Source organism: Salvelinus sp. IW2-2015, linkage group LG1, assembly GCF_002910315.2.
Source record: "Salvelinus sp. IW2-2015 linkage group LG1, ASM291031v2, whole genome shotgun sequence".
NCBI lineage: Eukaryota > Metazoa > Chordata > Actinopteri > Salmoniformes > Salmonidae > Salvelinus > Salvelinus sp. IW2-2015.
In genome coordinates this window covers 33,212,548-33,235,330 of record NC_036838.1, presented here as the reverse complement: position 1 = coordinate 33,235,330, position 22,783 = coordinate 33,212,548, and the positions used below count along the sequence as shown (strand labels likewise).

Genomic DNA, 22,783 nt, shown 5'->3' with positions numbered 1-22,783 from the left:
GGTCTGAAATTGCTAATGCAAAGTAGTTGAAATGCCTTGTGGGACTTGTAGCTAGGTTGCTTAGATACTCAAACCTCACTCAGTCAGATGAGTGCTTTAGTAATTGTGGTGACTGAACCACTTGTATTGCACTAGGATTAGTGGTTCTTGACAGTAATGACAAATTGTTTCCCAATTTCAGTGTAACTCAAACAATCTTAAAAGTAATGGGATTAGCTTGGTCGAGTTATTGAAAAGCAGTTACTGTAGCATGAGGAAGCAGCCAGGCAGCACTGTAGTGCCTCACCTGTTGTAATGAATAGTCTTTACCGTCTAGTCTTGTTCTAGCTTGTCTCAGACTCTGTAATTCCCCTTTTCATTGTGTCATAACAGTCTTTCCCATCCATTGCCACAACACATTCACTTCAATGGTTGGATGTTTGGAAACAATTGAAACGTGCGCGTGTGTGTGTGTGTGTGTGTGTGTGTGTGTGTGTGTGTGTGTGTGTGTGTGTGTGTGTGGTGTGTGGTGTGTGTGTGTGGTGTGTGTGTGTGTGGTGTGTGTGTGTGTGTGTGTGTGGTGGTGTGGTGTGTGTGTGTGTGGTGTGGTGTGTGGTGTGTGTGTGGGTCAATGTGTTGTGTGTGTGGGTCAATGTGTGTTTTTGTCTCAGTGTTGTTGTTCATCAAGGTGGGATTAGGAAGGCATGCCTGTTTGAAGCATAGTGTTGGTCATCTGACAAGAAAGTGTTGTGCAGAAAGTAGGGGTAGTTGGTGAGTAGGGGAGATGAGGGGTGGCCAAATGTTGACTCCGTTACATCCAAAAAAAAGGGGTGAAATAAAAAGGTAGCTTTATGAGGTGTTGTAAAGAAGAAAGGCTGCTTTGTATGCAATGTGAGGTGAATGTGAGGGGCAATCCTGATTTAACAACCGTCCCTAAAAAAAGAACCCCCACCCCCCCTCACAGAGAAACCCTGCCTTCCTGTCCATCTCTGTTAGGAGAAAAACATATGGGAGTAAATATTGCATAAAACACTGCAGTTGTATTTATAGAGTGAACATATACAAAAGTCAGTACAGATGTAGGATCTTCATTTGAGCCAATCTGCTACAGTAGGAAAATAACCCTGCAGCAACAGGAAATATGAAGTATTATGTGGATTTTAATGAATGGATATTTTTGTAGGGGTCAAGTCTGACATTTCAAAGTGGAAATTACAAACTTTAGAAGCCTTTTTAAACCTCAAATACACTACAAGTTGTACATTTCCTGAATGTTCCCTGCAACAGGGTGATCAAATTAAGATCCTACATCTGTAGGTGAACTTGCAGCATTACTCTCCACATTATCTGTGTGTATGTGTGTGTGTTTGCCGTATAGTCCACGGCTGTGTGTCGTTCTAGTAAGGGTGTGATAATTCCTCTCGRATTGTGTGTGTGCATGCATGAGCTGGTGTGTGCTCATGTGTTTGTGCGTGTGACCCCCTCTTGCCTGTGCGTTTGGTGTTGCTGTTTTTATGGAGCCATCTCCTGGACGGTAGACTGGTTTTATCACAGGCTTTCCTTTCAAAGAAGCTGCCAATGACAGGAAGGGCTCCTCCTCCCAACAGAGCAGGAAGGCAGAAGGGGGAGAGAGGGAGGGAGGGATATGGGACAGGCCGGGGAGGGGGAAGGGAGGTGAGGGAGGATGGGGGGTGTAGGTATTGAACTTAAGACAGCTGACGAAAGGAAGTGCCATTGCTCCACATTTTAGACTGAAATCTCTTCGACCCACCCCCCCGTGCTAACACATACACGCACGCACTCAGCATATCCTCTCCTGGGGTTCAGGCTTATTTGGGGCTCCCGAGTGGCGCAGTGGTCTAAGGCACTGCATCTCAGTGCAAGTGGCATCACTACAGTCCCTGGTTCAAATCCAAGCTGTATCACATCTGGCTGTGATTGGGAGTCCCATAGGATGGTGCACAATTGGCCCAGCGTTGTTGGCCGGGGTAGGCCGTCATTGTGAATAAGAATTTGTTCTTAAATGACTTGCCTGGTAAAATAAAAAAATCCTTATTGGTTATCTGTAAACATAGGCCTATCTGTTATAACGAACTAGTATGTTTAATAACACCAGTGTACAGATACAACTCTAGAATGACCCATTAAATCAGTTCACACATTTGCCCACATCATGCTCATTTCAAAGAGTGAGTGGTCATGGTGGAGCATATGGGTTTGAAGACACACAAGGGAATTGTTTTCCTGTTTGTTGGTATATACAAGATGGGATGAGTTAACGTAGTCTCCATTTTCTCCCTCAGATCAGGCTTACGGTGGTGTTCTTGTGTGTTGTTCCCACATACTGTATGTGTTGTTCCCCTATTTCACACTGAAAGTCACACTGAAAGTCACACTGAAAACCGATACACACATTCCAACATGTTCATACACTGAAACCAGCCTACACTCACACACATTCACACGCACACACATTCCACACCAGACTCCAGAACATTTTGTGAGGCGAGAAGTTATGTAAAAGGAAATTTGCAAACCAAATGAGTCTTTGGAGACCTGATAGCGCCATACTGTAGATTGGAGCACGTCCAATTTAAAACTGAACGCCTACAGTCATGTACCGAGATTCCATTATGTTGGCACAACTGAAGTTTGTGCAGAAACTCATCTCTATAAAATGCCATCTCATATCGATCATTAGAACTCGAAAAAGCCATGTGACCCTGACCAGGAAAAAATACTATTAAATACTATAAAAAATACTAATACTAATACTATTAAGTTATTGCCAGGTATCACTAGGACATGGAGTTTTTCCTTGTCAGATACCTGTGTCAGGAACACTACTTATGGGTCCTAAGTGGCGCAGCGGTCTAAGGCGTCACTACAAACACTGGTTCGATCCCGGGCTGTATCACAACCGGCTGTGATCGGGAGTCCCATAGGGCGCCGCACAATTGGCMCAGCGTCGTCCGGGTTAGGGGATGGTTTGGCCGGGGTAAGCCGYCATTGTAAAACAAGAATTTGTTCTTAACTGTCTTGCCTAGTAAATAAAATAGAACTATTTTGTTGAAAATACAAGGRAAGATAAACGTAGACAAAATCACAGGATACTCCCATAGTAACATCCCATGGAGAGGGTCTGTCAAGCCCACCAGGCTGGCTGAAGCCCACCCCTGAGACGTCTGAACTGCCCCTTAGGCAATGCGCCCCACTCTGTCGCCCACAGCGAATGAAAGGAGCCCTTCATCACAGCATACATTCAACACGCTACACCGTGTGCATGTGGGTGCGTGCTGGATATGAAAATGCATTTCTCACCGCTAGGATCCATGTGACATATATGACAAATGGGTGAAAAGTTTGCATAAGGTCTTGACTAAAGCTTCTTCACGGTCCGGCTGTTGTAGCATGCAAACTGTACTAACGTAGGCTATAGCCTACACTGACAAAAAAAATCATTGTGTAACTGACCAGCTTGTATCTACATTGAGGTTCATTCAGACATCTAATGAGTCTCAAAGGTCAAGAAAACTCTGTAATTAGATGAAACATGTACATGGCCTCAGTGTATGTCAGCCTCATGCCCCAGCTGTATTAGCTGGCATAGGTAGAGCGAGTTAAGACAGACCTATGCTGYATGGTTGAAAGACAGACAGAGAGAAAGAGGGGGATAGATGTGGGAGTGTGTGAAGGCCAACCGATGGTAGAAAGTGGTGCATGTATAAGTGACATGGGGGGATTATGAAGACTCACTCCCTCCCCTGCAAAAAGAAGCCATGCAAAAACAGAGGGGATTAGGAGTAAAATGATACGGTATTGTGATGGCTCTGCTGTACCTGCCCTCCCCACCCACACCCCCCATCACCCCTCCTCATAGCCTAGGCTGACACACGGCACTCAGGATGGGGATTGTCATGCTAATTGAGTCCCAGGCTTCTGGGGGCTGATAAGGAAGGCCTCAGGTTTCACAGGAGCTTTTGTTTTCTAAACAGTGATGTGTCGAGCTGAGACACACTGAAGGAGAAGCAGAAAGAGAGAAAGAGGGAGCGAGAGAGTGAGAAAGACAATTAGACCCAACCAAATCATGAGAAAACTAAAAGATAATTACTTGACACATTAGAATAAATTAACAAAAAAACAGAGGAAACTAGAATGCTATTTGGCCCTAAACAGAGAGTACACAGTGGCAGAATATCTAACCACTGTGACTGACCCAAACTTAAGGAATACTTTGCCTATATACAGACTCAGTGAGCATGGCCTTGCTATTGAGAAAGGCTGCCGTAGGCAGACCTTCCTAACCTCCTGCCACATGTATGACCATATTAGAGATACATATTTCCCTCAAATTACACAGATCCACAAATAATTCGAAAACAAACCCAATTTTGATTAACTCCCATGTCTATTGGGTGAAATACCGTAGTGTGCCATCACATCAGCAAGATTTGTGACCTGATGCCACAAGAAAAGGGAAGAACAAACAYCATTGTAAATACAACCCATATTTATGTTTATTTATTTTCCCTTTTGTACTTTAACTATTTGCACATCGTTAAAACACTGTATATAGACATAATATGACATTTGAAATGTCTTTATTCTTTTGGAACTTCTGTGACTGTAATGTTCACTGTTACTTTTTTAATTGTTTATTGTTTATTTCACTTTTGTTTATTATCTACTTCACTTGCTTTGGCAATGTAAACATATGTTTCCCATGCCAATAAAGCCCTTGAATTGAATTGAAAGAGAGGGGGAGTGCGAGAGAGAGCAAGAGAGAGATGTGTAGAGCTGAGGAGACACCCTGAAGGAGAAGCAGAGAAAAAGAAAGAGGGAGTGAGAGAGAATGAAAGGAAGAGGGAGATGAAAAAGGTGAACGCAAGAGAGAGAGAGAGAGAGAGATAGAGAGAGAGAGCAAACTGCAGCTAACTAAAGCACCAGGGTAGCCACAGACCCACTTTTGCACAAAGTGAAAAGGTGGAAGAAGGAAGGTAGAGGGATAAACAAGGATGGAGAGAGGAAGGTGGGAGAGAGAGAGGGATAAAGTGAGATGGAGGGAGTTGTGAGGGGTGGAGCTGGTCTAATTGCTTGTCTAGGGGTAGTCCTATGGATGCTGATTGATGTAGTGACACGCTGTGAGGTAAGCCCTGGGTGAAGAAAGAGACAGAAGGAGAGAGAGAAGGGCGTTTTTTCAGGCTGAGGCTCAGAGGCTGGGCTCAGTTCAGGGTGATGACAGATCCTGACAGATCCAGGCCCCCTCTCTCTCGGTCTCTTCCAGCCAGGTGGAGCTGGGATTGTCCCAATCTATTTCTCTGTGTTCTCCTGTTTTCCCTCACTCATGTCCTTCTATGCCCCTTCCTTTTTCTCTGTCTCCCTCTCTCCCTTTATCTTGTGTCCTTTTGTCTTTTCTCCCTTTTCTGTCTCTCCCTCTCTCCACCTCTCCCCCCTCGAGTCAGACATTGTCAGTCACTACCTCTCCCCTGGCGCCACATGCAGCTCCTCGTTTTCAATAGGAGCCTTTTTTCTGGGCCTTTCTTTCATTGTAGTGTTACTACATAAATAGAAAACAGCACTCCGGTTACAGTGTCCCTCACTCAGCACCAACCCACTACCACCGCCACTACCTGTCTCTACTGACAGCATGGGTGTTCCAAAAGGTACCCTATTCCCTATATAGTACTCTAATTCCCTATATAGTGCTCCAATTCCCTATATAGTGCTCCAATTCCCTATATAGTACTCTAATTCCCTATATAGTGCTCTAATTTCCTATGGGCCCTGGTAAGAAGTAGTAATTTTGGACATATCCTGGGACTGGGTCTCTGTCTGTCTCAGGCCATGGTAGAAGGATTTGGGGCCCAGGATTATATTTCGGAATGCTCAGACATATTCGCTTGATCGTCTACATGCGATCACAATTAAGCAACCTCAGTCTTCTATAACACTGATCAGAGCAGTTATAGTGAACGAGGGCCCAGAGTTATTCCTGGTTGGGATTGCTGGTCACGAAAAAGTCCTGACTCTAATCACCAGCCGTAAAAGCAACAGTGGCTGTGGTTCCTGTGACCATATGTTACGTTCGTTGTTAGAATKAGACCACGTGGTAGGCGTACATTTTCCTTTAATTTAGATGTTCCACCAAAAAAAACAATAAACAACTCAATGAACGTAAAGCTAGGAGTGCAAACACATGCAACACAAAAAGACAAGATCCCACAACAGAAAGTGGGAAAAAAGGGCTGCCTAAGTATGATCCCCAATCAGAGACAACGATAGACAGCTGCCTCTGATTGGGAACCATACTCGGCCAAAAACAAAGAAATAGACAACATAGAATGCCCACCCCAAATCACACCCTGACCTAACCAAATAGAGAAATAAAATGTCTCTCTAAGGTCAGGGTGAGACACCATAGGAGCAACAGTTGAAATAGTGGTAGCATCTCAATGTAGGCTATTGGTTGTAGTAAGATGTTGGGCTACCGATGGTGGTAGTGGTTTTGGTAGTGGTTTTAGGCTATTGGTCTAGTAGTAGTACTAATGTTAGTGGTAGACTCGTAGCTTATTGGTAGCTAGTACTAATGGTATTGTTAGTGGTGGTAGTAGACTGTTAGGCTATTGGTAGCTGGTACTAATGGTAGTGGTGGTAGTAGACTGTTAGGCTATTGATAGCTGGTACTAATGGTAGTGGTGGTAGTAGACTGTTACACTATTGGTAGCTAGTACTAATAGTATTTGTATTTGTTTTTATTATGGATCCCCATTAGCTACTGCCAAGACAGCAGCTACTCCTCCTGGGGTCCAGCAAAATTAAGGCAGTTCTAAAATTTAAACACATTACAATACATTCACAACAGATTTCACAACACATCAAGTGTGTGCCCTCAGGCCCCTCCTCTACTACCACATATCTACAACACAAAATCCATGTGTACGTGTGTGTATAGTGCGTATGTTATCGTGTGTGTGTATGCATGTGTCTTTGCCTATGTTTGTGTTGCTTCACAGTCACTGCTCTTCCATAAGGTTTATTTCTATCAGTTTTTTAATCAAATTTTACTGCTTGCATGAGTTACTTGATGTGGCATATAGTTCTGTGTAGTTATGGCTCTATGTAGTACTGTGCGCCTCCCATAGTCTGTGCTGGACTTAGAATGTGAAGAGACCTCTGGTGGCATGTCTTGTGGGATATGCATGGGTGTCCGAGCTGTGTGCCAGTAGTTTAAACAGACAGCTCGGTGCATTCAACATGTAAATACCTCTCACAAATACAAGTCGTGATGAAGTTAATCTCTCTTCCACTTTGAGCCAGGAGAGATTGACATGAATATGATTAATATTAGCTCTCAGTGTACATCCAAGGGCCAGCCGTGCTGCCATGTTCTGAGCCAATTGCGATTTTCCTAAGTCCCTCTTTGTGGCACCTGATCACACGCCTGAACAGTAGTCCAGGTGCGACAAAACTAGGGCCTATAGGACCTGCCTTGTTGATAGTGCTGTTAAGAAGGCAGAGCAGCRCTTTATGATGGACAGACTTCTACMCATCTTAGCTACTGTTGTGTCAATATGTTTTGGCCAAGACAGTTTACGATCCAGGGCTACTCCAAGCAGTTTAGTCACCTCAACTTGCTCAATTTCCACATGATTTATTACAAGATTAAGCTGAGGTTTAGGGTTTAGTGAATGATTTATCCCAAATACAATGCTTTCAGTTTTTGAAATATTTAGGAAAGACTTATTCCTTGCCACTCATTCTGAAACTAACTGCAGCTTTTTGTTAAGTGTTGCAGTCATTTCAGTCCCTGCAGTAGCTGACGTGTATAGTGTTGAGTCATCCGCATATATAGACACATTACTTTATATTACTCAAAGCCAGTGGCATGTCGTTAGTAAAGATTGAAAAAAGCAAGGGGCCTAGACACTTGCCCTGGGGAATTCCTGATTCTACCTGGATTATGTTGGAGAGGCTTCCATTAAAAAACACTCTCTGTGTTCTGTTAGAGAGGTAACTATTTATCCACAATATAGCAAGGGGTGTAAAGCCATAACACATAAATGTTTCCAGTAGCAGACTAGGATCGATAATATCAAAAGCCACACTGAAGTCTAACAAAACAGCCCCTACAATCTTTTATTCATCAATTTCTTTCAGCCAATCATCAGTCATTGATGTAAGTGCTGTGCTTGTTGAATGTCGTTCCCTATAACCGTACTGAAAGTCTGTTGTCAATTTGTTTATTGTAAAATAGCATTGTCAAACACAATTTTTCCCAGAAGATTACTAAGGGTTGGTAAACAGGCTGATTGGTCGGCTATTTGAGCCAGTAAAGGGGCTTTACTATTCTTAGGTAGCGGAATGACGTTTTGATACATTGATAGCATCTCATCTCATATGTATATGTATATACCTGTAGATATATGTATATGTATATACTGTATTCTATACCATCTACTGCATCTTGCCTATGCCGCACGGCCATCGCTCTTTCATATATTTATATGTACATATTCTTATTCATCCCTTTACATTTGTGTGTATAAGGTAGTCATTGTGAATTTGTTAGATTGCTTGTTAGATATTACTGCACTGTCGGTACTAGAAGCATAAGCATTACGCGACACTCGCATTAACATCTGCTAACCATGTGACCAATACAATTTGATTTGATTTGATATGTCAAATAGGAGTGGCAATATCGTCCGCTATTATCCTGGTAGTGGTGGTAGTAGACTGTTAGGTTTTTGGTAGCTAGTACTAATGGTAGTGATGGTAGTAGACTGTTACGCTGTTGATAGCTGGTACTAAAATGTTCCGCTAAAATGGCGCCGGAGCAGAAGTTTTATGTGCCCCCAACCGATTGTGTTTTTTTTTTGTTTATCTGCGTTGTTTGTAACTMATTTTTTTACTATTTTTGTACATAATGTTGCCGCTACCGTCTCTTATGACCGAAAATAACTTCTAGACATCAGGACTGCGATTACTCACCACGGACTAGCAGAATCCTTTTTCTTCTTTCACGACTCTGACGAGCCCGAGGCGGAGGATATACGGCTCCCTCGGTAACAGGCCCCGACCCCCRTGATCTGTGTGAAGAGGAGGCGGAGAAAGAGAGGCCGGAGGGCGGGCTGCATTCTGAGGAGTAGGAGGCGATCGAATAAACGACCACTCCCCTCAATTCTGCTCGCGAACTTGCAATCATGGACAATAAAATGGACGAGTTATTGGGAAGATTAAACTGCCARCAAGACATTAAAAACTGTAACATCTTATGCTTCACGGAGACGTGGCTCAATGACGACAATATTAACATACTAACCAGCTAACTAACCATATTAACCAGCTATCAGCTGGTTATACGATATACCGGCAGGATAGAACAGCGGCATCTGATAASACAAGGGGCGGCGGTCAATGTATTTTTGTAATCAACAGCTKGTGCACGATATCTAAGGAAGTCTCGAGCCATTGCTKGCCTGAGGGAGAGTTTCTCATGATAAGCTGCAGACCACATTACCTACMGAGAGAGTTCTCATCTATATTCTTTGTAGCTGTTTACATACCACCACAGTCAGAGGCTGGCACCAAGATAGCATTGACTGAGCTGTATTCCACCATAATCAAACAAGAAAACGCTCACCYAGAGGCGGCACTCTTAGTAGCCGGGGACTTTCAGGGAAACTTAAATCAGTTTTACCAAATTTMTATCAACATGTTAAAACAAATCTGACCATAATTCTATCCTCCTGATTCCTGCTAACAAACAAAAATTAAAGCAGGAAGCACCAGTGTTAGATCACCAGTGTTAGATCAATAAAAAAGTGGTCAGATGAAGCAGATGCTAAGCTACAGCACTGTTTTCCTAGCACAGACTGCTAGCACAGTTCCGCTAGCACAGTTCCGGGATTCCTCCGATGGCATTGAGGAGTACACCACATCTGTCATTGGCTTCATCAATAAGTGCATCGATGACGTCATCCCCACAGTGACCGTACGTAAATACCCCACCCATAAACCATGGATTACAGGCAGCATCYGCACTGAGCTAAAAGCTAGAGCTGCCGCTTTCAAGGAGCGGGRYTCTAACCCAGAAGCTTACAAGAAATCCCGCTATGCCCTCCAACGAACCATCAAACAGGCAAAGCATCAATACAGGACTAAGATTGAACCGTACCACACCGGCTCTGACGCTCGCCGGATGTGGCAGGGCTTGCAAACCATTACAGACTACAAAGGGAAGCACAGCCGAGAGCTGCCCATTGACACGAGCATACCGGACGAGCGAAACTACTTCTATGCTCGCTTCGAGGCAAATAACACTGAAACATGAACGAGAGCACCAGCTGTACCAGAAGACTGTGTGATCACGCTCTCCGCAGYCGATGTGAGTAAGACCTTTAGACAGGTCAACATTCACAAGGCCGCAGGGCCAGAYGGATTACCAGGACGTGTACTTCGAGCATGCACTGAACAACTGGCAAGTGTCTTCACTGACATTTTCAACCTCTCCCTGTYTGAGTCTGTAATACCAACATGTTTCAAGCAGACCACCATAGTCCCTGTGGCCAAGAACCCTAAGGGAACCTGCCTAAATGACTACCGACCCGTAGCACTCACGTCTGTAGCCATGAAGTGCTTTGAAAGGCTGGTCATGGCTCACATCAACACCATCATCCCAGAAATCCTAGACCCACTCCAATTTGGGCCCACACCATCATTAAATTTGCCGATGACACAACAGTGGTAGGCGTGATCACCGACAACAACGAGGCAGCCTATAGGGAGGAGGTCAGAGGCCTGGCCGTGTGGTGCMAGGACAACAACCTCTCCCTCAATGTGATCAAGACAAAGGAGATGATTGTGGACTACAGGAAAAAGAGGACCAAGCACGCCCCCATTCTCATCGACGGRGCTGCAGTGGAGCAGGTTGAGAGCTTCAAGTTCCATGCACACCATGACAGTCGTGAAGTGGGCACAAAAAAACCTATTCCCCCTCAGGAGACTGAAACGATTTGGCATGGGTCATCAGATCCTGAAAAGGTTCTACAGCTGCACCATCGAGAGCATCCTGACTTGTTGCATCACTGCCTGGTATGGCAACCGCTCAGCCTCCGACCGCAAGGCACTACAGAGGGTAGAGCGAACAGCCCAGTACATCACTGGGGCCAAGCTTCCTGCCATCCAGGACCTCTATACCAGGTGGTGTCAGAGGAAGGCCCTGAAAATTGTCAAATACTCCAGCCACCCTAAGTCATAGACTGTTCTCTCTGCTACCACATGACAAGCGGTACAGGAGTGTCAAGTCTAGGTCCAAGAGGCTTCTAAACAGCTTCTACCCTCAAGCCATAAGACTCCTGAACATCTAGTCAAATGGCTACCCAGACTATTCACATTGCCCTCCCCCCTCCACACCACTGTCACTCTCTGTTTTCATCTATGCATAGTCACCAAAATTAACTCTACCTACATGTACATACTGCTTCAACTGACCGGTGCCCCTGCATATTGACTATGTACCGCAACCCCCCTGTATATAGTGTTATTTTACTGCTCCTCTTTAACTACTTGTTACTTTTATCTCTTATTCTTATCCATATTTTTTTTTAACTGCACTGTCGGTTAGGGGCTCGTAAGTAAGCATTGTAAGGTCTACACCTGTTGTATTCGGCGCATGTGACTAATAACATTTGATTTGATTTGATTTACTAATGGTAGTGGTGGTAATAGACTGTTACACTATTGGTAGCTAGTATTGGTAGCTAATACTAATGTAGTGGTGGTAATAGACTGTTAGGCTATTGGTAGCTAATACTAATGGTAGTGGTGGTAGTAGACTGTTACACTATTTGTAGCAGTACTATGGTGTGGTGGTAGTACATTTACATTTAAGTCATTAAGCAGACGCTGACCTGGCGTCGTGAGGGAGTTTGTTCCACCATTGGGGTGCCAGAGCAGCGAACAGTTTGACTGGGCTGAGCGGGAACTGTACTTCCTCAGAGGTAGGGAGGCGAGCAGGCCAGAGGTGGATGAACGCAGTGCCCTTGTTTGGGTGTAGGGCCTGATCAGAGCCTGAAGGTACGGAGGTGCCGTTCCCCTCACAGCTCCGTAGGCAAGCACCATGGTCTTGTAGCGGATGCGAGCTTCAACTGGAAGCCAGTGGAGAGAGCGGAGGAGCAGGGTGACGTGAGTGAACTTGGGAAGGTTGAACACCAGACGGGCTGCGCCGTTCTGGATGAGTTGTAGGGGTTTAATCACAGGCGGGGAGCCCAGCCAACAGCGAGTTGCAGTAATCCAGACGGGAGATGACAAGTGCCTGGATTAGGACCTGCGCCGCTTCCTGTGTGAGGCAGGGTCGTACTCTGCGAATGTTGTAGAGCATGAACCTACAGGAACGGGTCACCGCCTTGATGTTAGTTGAGAACGACAGGGTGTTGTCCAGGATCACGCCAAGGTTCTTAGCACTCTGGAGGAGGACACAATGGAGTTGTCAACGTGGTGGCGAGATCATGGAACGGGGCAGTCCTTCCCGGGGAGGAAGAGCAGCTCCGTCTTGCCGAGGTTCAGCTTGAGGTGGTGATCCGTCATCCACACTGATATGTCTGCCAGACATGCAGAGATGCGATTCGCCACCTGGTTATCAGAAGGGGAAAGGAGAAGATTAATTGTGTGTCGTCTGCATAGCAATGAAGAGGAAGACCATGTGAGGATATGACAGAGCCAAGTGACTTGGTGTATAGCGAGAATAGGAGAGGGCCTAGAACAGAGCCCTGGGGGACACCAGTGGTGAGAGCACGTGGTGCGGAGACAGATTCTCGCCACGCCACCTGGTAGGAGCGACCTGTCAGGTAGGACGCAATCCAAGCATGGGCCGCGCCGGAGATGCCCAACTCGGAGAGGTGGAGAGGAGGATCTGATGGTTCACAGTATCAAAGGCAGCCGATAGGTCTAGAAGGATGAGAGCAGAGGAGAGAGAGTTAGCTTTAGCAGTGCGGAGCGCCTCCGTGACACAGAGAAGAGCAGTCTCAGTTGAATGACTAGTCTTGAAACCTGACTGATTTGGATCAAGAAGGTCATTCTGAAGAGATAGCAGGAGAGCTGGCCAAGGACGCAACGTTCAAGAGTTTTGGAGAGAAAAGAAAGAGGGGATACTGGTCTGTAGTTGTTGACATCGAGGGATCGAGTGTAGGTTTTTTCAAAGGGGTGCAACTCTCTAGTAGACAGTTAGGCTATTGGTAGTAGTACTAATGGTGGTGGTGGTAATTGACTGTTAGGCTATTGGTAGCTAATACTAATGGTAGTGGTGGTAGTAGACTGTTATACTATTTGTAGCTAGTACTAATGGTGGTGGTGGTAATAGACTGTTACACTATTTGTAGCTAGTACTAATGGTGGTGGTAATAGACTGTTAGGCTATTGGTAGCTAGTACTAATGGTGGTGGTGGTAGACGCTGTTACACTATTTGTAGCTAGTACTAATGGTGGTGGTGGTAATAGACTGTTAGGCCTATTGGTAGTAATACTAATGGTAGTGGTAGTAGAGACTGTTACACTATTTGTAGCTAGTACTAATGGTGTGGTGGTAATAGACTGTTACACTATTTTGTAGTCGTACTAATGGTGGTGGTAATAGACTGTTTAGGCTATTGGTGTAGCTAGTACTAATGGTGGTGGTGGTAGTAGACTGTTACACTATTTGTAGCTAGTACTAATGGTAGTGGTGGTAAATAGACTGTTACACTGTTTGTAGCTAGTACTAATGGTAGTGGTGTAATAGACTGTTACACTGTTTGTAACTAATACTAATAAGGGGTGGTGGTAGTAGACCTGTTACACTGTTTTGTAGCTAGTACTAATGGTAGTGGTGGTAATAGACTGTTACACTATTTGTAGCTAGTACTAATGGTAGTGGTGGTAATAGACTGTTACAACTGTTTTAGCTAATACTAATGTAGTGGTGTAATAGACTGTTTACACTGTTTGTAGCTAATAACTAATGGTAGTGGTGGTAATAGACTGTTACACTGTTTGTAAGCTAATACTAATGGTAGTGGTGGTAATAGACTGTTACACTGTTTGTAGCTAATACTAATGTAGTGGTGGTAATAGACTGTTACACTATTGTTGTAGCTAATACAAATGGTATGGTGGTAATAGACTGTTACACTGTTGTAGCTATACTAATGGTGGTGTGGTAATAGACTGTTACACTGTTGTTAGTGAATACTAATGGTGGTGGTGGTAGTAGCTGTTACACTGTTTTAGCTAGTACTAATGGTAGTGTGGTGGTAATAGACTGTTACAGTATTTTTGTAGCTAAATACTAATGGTGGTGTGGTAATAGACTGTTACAACTATTTGTAGCTAATCTAATGGTGGTGGTGGTAATAGACTGTTACCTGTTTGAGCTAATACTAATGGGAGTGGTGTATAGACTGTTACACTGTTTGTAGCTAATACTAATGGTGGTGGTGGCTTTGACAAGAACATCTCATCAGTCAAGGTCAAAGCTAAAGGGTCAGAGTTTTATTCCACCTCTCTAGCCACTGGGAGCACTCTGTCCTCTAACTCTCATGTCTTTCTCTTTCTTCCCTCTATTTCTCTCTTCATTTGTCCCACTCTTCTTTYATTAGATTATTCCTTTATGCCCTTTTCTACTATTTTTGAAGTCTTGCCTCTCTTGTTAAACGCAGGCCCTAGTGTGAGAGAGAGGGGGCTGGAGGGGGGTAGAGGAGGAGGAAGGGTGGGGGGAGGTGGGGGTGTGTAGAGGTCCACATTTGGGCCAGAACTGTTCTTTCCATTGAAGATGGCAGCTAGGAGGGGGGCTGTGCGTGGCTTTTGGATTTTCAACGCCTCCATTTTTGTTTTTTTTGTCTTTTTTTACGGGGAAGGGATGCGAGGGTCCAGCTGGTGGTGTGAATGGCTGTCCAAGGTGACTGGATCCCAATAAAGAGGCGGTTGGCCTGGCCGGGGGCCTCCTTCCCAGCCCAGACACAACCTTTATAGGCCAGCTTACGAGCCTGGTCCTCTATTAAACCCTGGCCAGCCTGCGCTGAGGAATTTAGGGCCAGGAAACAAGAGAAAAACAGGGGGGTTTGGGAATGGGCATGGGGAGGTGAAGTTGGGGTGACTGAAGGTGAAAGTTGAAAGGCATGTTAGAGGGGATTGTTTTGGGGGCTTGGTCGGTGAATGTAGCTAAATATATGTGTATATGTGCTTTTGACCATTTATAAATGAATGTGTGTGTGTGTGTGTGTCTATGCAAATGTCTGCTCTTTGTTGTGTGTGTGAAGTCAGGAAAAACACAGTGCATTTGTAGTTATGTTAAGTAGCTAGATGGTGCATAGACCTGAAATGGTCAGTGATGAAAAAGAGAAGGACTGCACTCTTAGAATTAAGGTGAATACAAAATAAAGACGTTTTCCCTTTTAGACATGGACCAAGGTTTCACTCATCTGGGCTTCATCCATGTCGGGTTGTCTCTGTGTTAGAGAAGAGGAGAGAGAGAGAGAGAGAGAGAGAGAGGAGAGAGAGAGAGAGAAGAGAGAGAGGAGAGAGAGAGAGAGTGAGTAGGGGGCAAGAAAGACAGACTTTAACTTACTGCACATTTTCAGTATTGCAGCTAATAGGTATACTGTGTGTCAGAGGATTAACGCAACTCTTTCTGAAGCCCCCAAACATCTTGAAGTGCATTACAAGTACAATACCCACTGGGGTTCAATGGGACCCACAGTGTTTCCCTAAATAAGTTAAGCTGATATATAGATATGGAGTAACTGATAAAGGCAGACTTGTCAACAAACAAGCCCAACCCCCCTCTAGCCCAGCCTTTCAGCTCTACCCAGGAGGGCAGCTCAAAGGCAAACATTTTAAGAGATGGGGGTTGGTTCAGCACTGATTGACATTGGAGAGAGAGAGAAAGAGAGAGATCGAAAGAGGGAAAAGAGACACAATTAGCTGATGGCCAGATGGCTATGCTGATAAAATGCTGATATGGCAGATGAGATTTGATTGCCGTCTCCACTTCTGGGGAGTGGGGGTGGAGCATACCTCTGACTGTCTGACTAACTGACAGCTGAATATAGTGTGTGTGTGTGTGTGTGTGTGTGCTGTGTGTGTGTGTGTGTGTGTTGTGTGTGTGTGTGTGTGTGTGTGTGTGTGTGTGTGTGTGTGTGTGTGTGGTGTGTGTGTGTGTGTGTGTCTTTTTTTATTTTTGAATGCCTGTCCAACCCGACATGCTTGTATACCTCTAGTCACATTTGAACAAACAGACTGAAGGTGTTTATGAGACTGCTGCTCCCTCTGTCCCTCCCTTCTGTCTCGCAGGGGAAAATGGCACACAATATAACACCATTTGCCGTCCCACCAAGCAGTCATTCAACTGCTGCCAATGAAAACCTTCAAAATAAACAACGTCAACACACACACACACACACACACCACACACACACACACACACACACACACACACACACACACACACACACACACACACACACACACACACACACACACACACACCACACACACACACACACACACAACACACAACACACACACACACACACACACAGAGACAAACATTTGAACACAGAGACAACCACGACATGGATGAAGCCCAGATGAGTGAAACCTTGGTCCATGTCTAAAAGGGAAAACGTCTTTATTTTGTATTCACCTTAATTCTAAGAGTGCAGTCCTTCTCTTTTCATCACTGACCATTTCAGGCTTATGCACCATCTAGCTACTAACATAACTACAAATGCACTGGTTTTCCTGACTTACAACACAACAAGCAGCTGTGTTTCACTACATCACACAACAGACATTTTAGTGAAGCAGCTCACTACACACACTATCACATATACCATCACTTCACATTATTTAGTACAATCTAGGCCACCAGGCCCCCACAAACAACCCCTCTAATCACTGCCTTTCAATTCACCTTACAGGTCACCCCACAACTTGACCTCTCCCAATGTTCCCATTCACCAAACCCCCTGTTTTTTCTTTGTTTCCTGGCCTAAATTCCTCAGCGCAGCTGTGCCGGTGTTTAATAGAGGACCACGAGCTCGTAACGAGCCTCCAAAGAAGTTGGTGTCTGGGCTGGGAAGGAGGCCCCCGGCCAGGCCAACGCGCCTCTTTATTGCCGGATCCAGTCACCTGTGGACAGCATCATTCACACCACCAGCTGACCCTCGCATCCCTTCCCCAGTAAAAAAAGACAAAACAAAAACAAACAAAAATGGAGGCGTTTGAAAATCCAAAAGCCACGCACAGCACCCCCTCCTAGCTGCCATCTTCAATGGAAAGAACAGTTCTGGGCCCAATATGTTGACCCTTACACACCCCGACCTCCCCCACCCTTCCTCCTCCTCACCCCCCTCCAGCCCCCCTCTCTCATCACACTAGGCCTGCGTTTATACAAGAAGAGCAAGACTTCAAAAATTGATAGAAAAGGCGACATAAGATGATGATCGTTAAGAGGAAGAGAGTGGGACAATATGAAGAGAGAAAATAGGGGAAAACGAGAGAGAGAGTACAGAGAGTTAAGGTACAGTCTCCCTAGGGAGAATAAAACTCTACGCCTTAGCTTTGACACTTGACTGAATGAGATGTTTTGTAAACCACCACCACCTGTATTACTACGACCACACTAGTATTCAGCTCATCATTGCTACCACCACTATCCATTAGTATGCTACAACAGCTGTAACAGTTCTTACCACCACCACCATTAGTAATAGCTACAAACTGTGTAACAGTCTATTACCACCACACCATTAGTATTAGCTACAAATAGGTGTAACAGTCTATTACCACCACCACCATTAGTATAGCTACAAACAGATGTAACAGTCTACTACCACCACCACCATTAGTATTAGCTACAAACAGCTGTAAACAGTCTATTACCACCACCACCATTAGTACTAGCTACAAACGTGTAACAGTCTATTACCACCACCTACCATTAGTATTAGCTACAACACAGTTGTAACAGTCTATTACCACACTACCATTAGTATTAGCTACAAACAGTGTAACAGTCTATTACCACCACACCATTAGTATTACCACAAACAGTGTAACATTCTATTACCACCACCATTGTATTACTACAAACAGTGTAACAGTCTATTACCACCACCTGACCTTAGTATAGCTACAAACAGTGTAACAGTCTATTACCACCAACCCATTGATAAGCTACAATAGTGTAACAGTCTCATTACCACCACACCTACCATTTAGTACCTAGCTACAAACATGTAACAGTCTACTACCACCCACACCATTAGTATTAGCTACAAACAGTGTACAGTCATTACCACCACTACCATGTAACTAGCTACAAACAGGTAACAGGTCTATTACCACCATACCAGTTATACAGCTACACAAAATGTGTAACAGTCTACTACCACAACCACACAAGTACTACCCCATAGCAACAGTTCATTCACCCCATTAGTACTAGCTACAAATAGTGACAAGTCTATGTACCACCACCACCATTAGTACTGCTACAAATAGTGTAACAGTCTACTACCACCACACCATTAGTATAGCTACCAATAGCCTAACAGGTCATTACCACCACCACCATTAGTAACTAGCACAAATAGTGTACAGTCTTTACTACCACACCACCATTAGTACTAGCTACCAATAGCCTAACAGTCTATACCACCACCATTAACTACTACAAATAGTTGAACAGTCTATTACCACCACCACCCATTAGTACTACCTACAAATAGTCTAACAGTCTACTACCACACTACCATTAGTATTAGTACAATAGCCTAACATCAATTACCACACCACCATTATACTAGCTACCATAGCCTAACTGGTCTACTAGAGAGTTGCACCCCTTTGAAAAAACCTACACTCGATCCCTCGATGTCAACAACTACAGACCAGTATCCCTTCTTTCTTTTCTCTCCAAAAACTCCTTGAACGTCCTCTTGGCCAGCTCTCCTGCTATACTCTCTACAGAATGACCTTCTTGATCCAAAATCAGTTCAGGTTCAAGACTAGTCATTCAACTGAGACTGCTCTTCTCCTGTGTCACGAGGCGCTCCGCAATGCTAAAGCTAACTCTCTCTCCTCTGCTCTCAGCCTTCTAGACCTATCGGCTGCCTTTATACTGTGAACCATCAGATCTCCTCCTTCCACCTCTCCGAGTTGGGCCATCTCGGCGCGCCCATGCTTGGATGTCGTCCTACCTTGACAGGTCGCTCCTACCAGGTGCGTGCGAGAATCTGTCTCCGCACCACGTGCTCCACCACTGGTTCCCCCAGGGCTCTGTTCTAGCCCTCTCCTATTCTCGCGATACACCAAGTCACTTGCGTCTCTTCATATCCTCACATGGTCTCTCCTATCATTGCTAGCAGACGACACACAATTAATCTTCTCCTTTCCCCCTTCTGATAACCAGGTGGCGAATCGCATCTCTGCATGTCTGGCACATATCAGTGGATGACGGATCACCACCTCAAGCTGAACCTCGGACAAGACGGAGCTGCTCTTCCTCCCGGGGAAGGAACTGCCCGGTTCCATGATCTCGCCACCACGTGTTGACAACTCCATTGTTCCTCCTCCCAGAGTGCTAAGAACCTTGCGTGATCCTGGACAACACCCTGTCGTTTCTCAACTAACATCAAGGCGGTGAACCCGTTCTGTATGGTTCATTGCTCTACAACATTCGCAGAGTACGACCCTGCCTCACACAGGAAGCGGCGCAGGTCCTAATCCAGGCACTTGTCATCTCCCGTCTGGATTACTGCAACTCGCTGTGGCTGGGCTCCCCGCCTTGCCATTAAACCCCTAAACTCATCCAGACGCGCAGCCCGTCTGGTGTTCAACCGTCCCAAGTTCACTCACGTCACCCTGCTCCTCCGCTCTCTCCACTGGCTTCCAGTTTGAAGCTCGCATCCGCTACAAACCATGGTTGCTTGCCTACGGAGCTGTGAGGGGACGGCACCTCCGTACCTTCAGGCTCGATCAGGCCCACACCCAAACAAGGCACTGCGTTCATCCACCTCTGGCCTGCTCGCCTCCCTACCTCTGGGAAGTACAGTTTCCGCTCAGCCCAGTCAAAACTGTTCGCTGCTCTGGCACCACCCAAGGTGAACAAACTCCCTCACGACGCCCAGGTCAGCGTCTGCTAACGACTGAAATGTTAAATTGTACTACCACCACCACCATTAGTACTAGCTACAAATAGTGTAACAGTCTACTACCACCACTACTCATAATAGCTACCAATAGCCTAACAGTCTATTACCACCAACATTAGTATTAGCTACCAATACTAGCACCAATTAGTGTAACAGTCTATTACCACCACTACCATTAGTAAATCAAATCAAATCAAAATGGTATTAGTCACATGCGCCGAATACAACAGGTGTAGACCTTACAATGCTTACTTACGAGCCCTAACCGACAGTGCAGTTTAAAAAAAAATATGGATAAGAATAAGAGATAAAAAACAAGTAGTTAAAGAGGAGGCAGTAAAAATAACACTACATATACAGGGGGTGCGTACATAGTCAATATGCAGGCACCGGTCAGTTGAAGCCAGGTAGTACATGTAGGTAGAGTCTTAATTTTGGTGACTATGCATAGATGAACAACAGAGAGTGACAGTGTGTGAGGAAGGGGGGGGGGCAATGTAATAGTCTGGGTAGCCATGCTTGACCACTAGTTGGAGAATTGTTATGCTTAGGGTAGCTAATTCCTGATGGTAGTACTTTTCGTGAAGCCTCTTGACCTAGACTTGACACATCCTCGTTCACCGACTGGCTCATGTTAGCAGAGAGAACAGTATAGACTTAGGGTGGCGGAGTATTCTGACAATTTTCAGGGCCTTCCTCTGACACCACCTGGTATAGAGGTCCTGGATGGCAGGAAGCTTGGCCCATGATGTACTGGGCTGTGCGCTCGTACCCTCTGTAGTGCCGCTGTGGGTGAGGCTGACGGTGGTCCACTACCAGGCTGATGCGGAACAAGTCAATGCTCTCGATGGGTGCAGCTGTAGAACCTGTTCAGATGCTGATGACCCATGCGTATAGATGCGTGTTCAGTGCTCGCGTGAGGGGTGAGATAGTGGTTTTTGGTTGCCCACTCTCACGACTGCGATGGTGTGCATGGAACTTGAGAGCTGCTGCAACCTGGCTCCAGACTGCAGCCCGTCGTGAGAGAATGGGGGTGGTGCTTGTCCTCCTGTTGTCGTGAGGTCCACAAGTCATCTCCTTTGTCTGATGCGACAGTGGGAGAGGTTGTGTGTCCTGCAACACGACGGCCAGCCTCTGACCTCCTCCGCTATAGCGGTGCCTCGTGGTCGGTGACACGCCTACCTACTGTTGTTCATCCGGCAAAACTTTAGATCGATGGTGTTGGGCCCCCAAATTGGAGTGGGTATAGGATTTCTGGGATGATGTGTTGATGTTGAGCCATGACCCAGCCTTTCAAAAAGCACTTCATAGGCGACAGACGTGATGTACGAGGGGCTTCGGTAGTCATTCTTAGCAGGTTCCCTTAGGTTCTTGGCCACAGGGACTATGAGTGTCTGCCTTGAAAACTGTTGTTATTCAGACTCCAAAACAGGATAGTTGAAATGTCAGTGAAGACACTTGCCAGTTGTTTCAGTGCATGTCGAAAGACACGTCCTGTAATTCCGTCTGCCGCTGCGGCCTTGGAATGTTGATCCTGTCTAAAGGGCTTACTCACATCGACGCGGCAAGCGTATCACACTAGTTCTTACAGCTGGTAGCTCCGTTTCATGTCCTCATGTTTATATGCCTCGAAGCGAGCCAAAAGTCTTTCGCTCGTCCGGTATGCTCGTGTAATGGGCCAGCTTCGCGCTGTGCTTCCCTTTTAGTCGTAATGGTTTGCAAGCCCTTGCGCACCACCGGCGAGCGCTCAGAGCCGGTGTGGTACGGTTCAATCTTGAGCCTGCTATTGATGCTTTGCCTGTTGGATGGTTCGTTGGAGGCATAGCGGATTCTGGTAAGCTTCTGGGTTAGAGTCCCGCTCTTGAAAAGCGCAGCTCTACGTTTTAGCCTCAGTGCAGATGCTTGCCTGGAATCCATGTTTAGGGCTGGGTATTACGTACGTCCAACGCGTGGGATGACGTCAGCGATGCACTATGAGAATCCAATGACAAGATCGTGTGTACTGCCTCAATGCTCATCGAGGAATCCGAACTGTGCTACGCGGAACGTGCTAGCAGTCTGTGCTACGGACAACACCCTTGCTCGAGCTTGCATCGCTCATCTGACACTTCTTTATTATCTACCACTGTATCTTAACACTGTCTCCTGCCTTTAACTTTTGTTTTGCTTAGCAGGAATCCAGAGATAGATTATGTCAGATTCTGTTTTAACATTTGATAATAAATTTGGTAAAAGCTGATTAAGGTTTGCCCTGAAGTCTCCCGGCTACTAGAGTTGCCGGCCTCTGCGTCGAGCGTCTTGCTTGTGATTGGTGGAATACAGCTCAATTCAATGCCTATCTTCGGTGCCAGCCTCTGACTGTGGTGGTATGGTAAACAAGCTACAACAGAATATAGATGAAACTCTCTCTGTAGTAATGTGGTCTGCAGCTTATCATGAGAATACTTACTCCCTGCAGGCCACAATGGCTCGAGACTTCCTAGATATCGTGCCACCAGCTGGTGATTTACAACAAATACAGTGAAAACGCCGCCCCTGGTTTTGATCAGACTGCCGCTGTTCATCCTTGCCGGTAACAACAAATAGCTGAGTTAATATGGTAGTTAGCTGGT

The 22,783-nt window shown here is 45.5% G+C and overlaps 1 protein-coding gene across 1 annotated transcript in view; it reads left to right on the top strand.

The window, feature by feature from the left end:
- LOC111965987 (retinoic acid receptor gamma-like) overlaps nucleotides 1-22,783 on the top strand; it is an 81,077-nt gene that overhangs the window by 50,822 nt on the left and 7,472 nt on the right. The window lies entirely within an intron of this gene.